We start from the raw sequence: 4,547 nt of genomic DNA on the forward strand, positions 1-4,547 counted from the left end.
GATACTGCAGTGCTCAGACGGTACAGGCCACGAGTGCACTACAGCAAAATATCGATGCATTCCAGAAATGGGCACAAAGATCGAACATCTGCATCAATGCTAGCAAATGCGCAAATGTCACATTTACAAATCGCCCACTTAGCTGCCCTGGGGTCACGTTAAACACAGGAACACTGAATCACACATCAGCACATCAGCTGGTATCGCAGCTAAATCGTACTTAAATAAGCTTCATATACTACAAACTAAAACACTAAGGAAGATTACTGGGGCTCCTTGGTACGCGACCTCGACGTTACCAAATTTGGTGACAAAATCCAGGAGGCAGGCAAGAAATACCTTGAGAGACTAAACTCGCATCCAAGTAGCCTGCCGGGGCGTCTAGGTTCTGCAGCGCAAAATTTACTCAGTCGCCGTACTTGCATTAAAAGGGATCGAGTCTTGACCTGAACACTGAAAAATGCTTTGCGATATAAAAATGTCCCCCACATAAACCAATACCTGAATTTGAAGGCCCCTTCTGACCATTTTTACTATTTAATTAAACTGCATTATACAACATTTAAGAGAATTTTCGACAAGAAACCATATGTCCCACGTATTAAAGAAAACATTGTTCTATACTGCGTGCATGCTACAGCGAAACAAATTTTAGATACTTTTTCTTCAACCCACCCTTGCTATGAGCATAGGAAATTTGTTCTTAAACAGTTTGTTTTAATTCTAATTAAATGGAATTGTAAATGGCAAACTGAGAAGAATGTTGGTAAAACCAGCATTTTAAGTAAAAGCAAATTGAAAATAATAAATAAATAGACAGTTTGACTTCAAATAAATTTTGGCACAATTGTTAACGATAGAATATTAAAACATTGAAGGGATAATAAAAGGTCACTTGGCACTCCCTCTGCAGATTTCATTTAAAATCGTAAAAATCGCGCAATTAAAAGTCCTTGGCAGGCACAAGCCAAATTCACGTATAATACACGTATACATATGTATGTATATTTGTACGTACGTACAATATTCCATAGGCATCAAAATAGAGATTCCCTGAAATTTGTGATGAATGGACAATATTTGACAAATTCCAAAAGGCACTTGCCCAGCTTCGCCCATGCCTTCAATGTGGTTATGCGAGACATTATGACTGAAAGTAATGTCAAACAAATATTGAACATCGTTAAACGGGCTGTAGCATTTATTAAGAGCAGCTCCATTACCAATGTTGCAAGATGCCCCAACATGATGGAACAGCTCTTGTTACGTGCTTCAATGGGTCTTACGAACCAAGGAACCGCTTATTGCGCCTCATTAAAAATCGAAAAATGCGCCGATTCCCTTATCGGAGGACCAGTACGTGCATTTGAGCCTTCTGAGACGGCAAAAAACTGTACAATTTATTTGTATCGGATAGGCGGCAAGACAAGCCTTCTGCTTCCCTGAATCAAAAAACATGTTCAAAATTTGCAAAAAAAAAATTATTTTTCAAAGGCTAAAATTGTTTTGGTATATTTTCAACTAATCAACCCAATATATATCAACTACCTATGAAATCGCTTAAAAGCGGAATGCAGTTAAATTCCAAAAGAAATGAATCAACATTAACTACAATGCTGCTGCTGAAACTTCAGCGTAAGCTACGGAGCTTGATGCGTTGCAGTGAACTACCAAACTAGAAGCGCAACACAATTTTCTGAATCATTACCTTATTTGTTTTGGATTGCGGCTGTTCCAAAAAAATAAATTTGGTTGAAGAGCACCCCTCAAGTACCTCATTTCGAACTTATCTTATCGTATAAGTTTCCTTTGCTCGCAAAAGGCCAAACATATGTTTAATACATAGGAGAAAGAGTATGGAGTTTGCTAAGGCGACTCTCAGATAACATGCACCCAATGGAGCAATGGAAGATGCTTGAATAAAAATCAGAAAGTGGTTCAATTCAAAATAAATGATTGATGAAATATGACCATTCAATTGTGTATTAATACTTATCGTCCCGTATTTTCGGAGAATATATTAAAACAATTTTTTTTTTATTATTTTCAAATCAATTTCATCCTTAAGAAAAAAAAAAAAAAAAAACATTGACTTTCACGAAATGACGAAATGTTTGTAGAGTATTAGGGTCGCTGCTCTACTCTATATACACAGCTGATTTACCCACACCTAGCGTGCACCACATGCAGATTCCTACTAAGGCTTTTCTCGCTCCATATGCAGATGACATTGCAGTGCTTTACAGTTTGAAATGGCGCACTGAAGCGCACTGGCAGCTTGGTTTAAAAAATGCAATCTGATTAACCCTTCCTTGGCATGCACCACATAGAGATTCCTAGCCTTTCTCGCTCCATATGCAGAAGACATGGAGTGAAAAGCTATCTGAATAACTTGGTGTAAAAGATGCAATCTGAAGATAAACCCACGGAAGACCACCAACCTTTACCTTTAAAACCTTGAAAACACTCATCAGCTACTCCTCCCCATACGAGTAACATTGGACCAACATTCGCACGCTGATGATTTTATATATGACCGCTATTTTATCTTGAGAGCCATAACAGTCGGTTATCTGGCATTCGTTTGGCTTTGTTGGGGCATAGAGCTCGAGCGACGCTCGAGCGTCCAATTTATTGATGGGTCAGCTTGTAATACATGACAACAGTTGTGTAGTCATAAGTTTGTACTCATATAAGCTGTGAATAATAGTTCTAGGTGCGATCAATAGTGTGTAGCTTTGTAGCCATAAGCTTCGTAGTTTGTAGTTTTTGTTTGCCCCAGACCAGCCCGTGGGTAGCCAGGGAGACAGAGATAAGTTCGGATTCGACTTGGGCAACATAATTGTCTGCCTAATAAAGTCCGAAACTGGAAACATGAATACAATTCCGAAATATGTTATGGTTCTAGCAGTATGTACGACGTCAGCTGTTATTACACATTGTCGTCGAATATTTTGAAAAATTCTTGAGATCCTGTATGTACCAACAAAGCTGTCGCAATTTAGCGAAAATTCGCGGACTTCGCAAGGCGCTGGAATATTGACATCAACGTCCGATGTATGCTCCACGCTGACACGGAGATCGCCACCACAATGCTCATAAATTATTATAGGCGAATGATGCTACTTACAATGGAGGACAAAAGTATATTGACAACACATTGCTGAGAGAAGTTACGGCACCCAGTATATTTTTAAGGGAGAGCAAATATTAAAAGCTTTAAGTGACCAAAATATTGCATTGATAACTTAACTCATTATTTTTCTATAATTATTTGCATGGCAGATTTTCATTCTTTGGCTGGACAAAAGTATTTTGACATTCCTTTTCATATTCATTTTCGGTAATTCGATTACGTTACAAAATACATATTTAATTCTTAAGTTATTTTTCGTGTCCTCTTTGATAATAGCTATTGATCAGCCATCACGGCTAAAAAGAGATTTATAGCAGGTTCTCAAAGAATTTTCGCAAAGAAAACAGCGGCTGTCACACGGTGAAGAATCGGAAATGCTCCGGGCTTTCGTTTGCCTCAATCGTCTGTGCTATTTGATAATCATTAATGGAACAGTCGCTGCTAACTGCGCAGTCAGCAGAGCGCGTCATTATATGTGCGTGCGGATGCGTGTGTGCATAAAAGAAGTACAGAATGAGTAGAATATCAGCTTGGAGAGTTCAGGGTATCTCGTAGTCGAGCAGTCCTGACTGGAGCCTTACTTGTTAATCCTGTGTCAGTGCGAGAGCACATTCCAAACCTTTCGAAAGATTCTCATTCTAGTTCTTGATCACTAAATCAAATCATCAAATATTATAGTAAGGGACCAAAATTCATAGCAAAGCTGAAATTATAATTTTAAATATTTGCTAAAAGCTTCACGCCTTAAAACAATAAAACATTTCGTATGATTTTTTTTTTTTTTTTTTTTTTTTTTTTTTTGAAAAGGGAAAAAATGCAATTTTATTTTCAATAAATTGTTATTTTTTGCTCATTTTATTTTGTTAATTAGTTGGTTTTTGCTTTAGTTATTCTCTCTTTGATTTGTTTTGTGTTGCTATTGATGTTTGCATTTGTTGATTTTTTTTACAAATGAGTTTACATGCCTTTACAGTATTCTCTCGTTATATGGCACGCACTCGAGCTTTTTGTTTTGTTTGTTTTTATTTTTCGAATGATAAACTTTTTATTGAATGCTGAATTAGTCGCTTAATTTGTTGTGAATTTATTTTTTATTTTATATATTTTTTTAAATTTATTTTTTTATTTAAGTTATGTATATTTAAATGTAATTTTTAATATATATGTAAGAAAACATTGATATTCAAATTTTGACGCTTTCGTTACGATTTTTGTGTTTTTTTATTTTTATTTTTTGGAATGCTTATTATTTTATTTTTTATTTTTTGCTCTTGAATCTTCTTTACTTCGTGATCTTATTTCGTTTGTTGTTATCAATTGGTTTTTAAGTAATTGGTTGCTGGTGTGTTGTTGTTGCTATTTTAAATGGTACAAATACAAATACAAATTTAAATTCAAATACGAATACAAA

This window comes from Drosophila arizonae, chromosome X (genome assembly GCF_054131065.1).
Source record: "Drosophila arizonae isolate 15081-1271.41 chromosome X, UAZ_ARI_1.0, whole genome shotgun sequence".
NCBI lineage: Eukaryota > Metazoa > Arthropoda > Insecta > Diptera > Drosophilidae > Drosophila > Drosophila arizonae.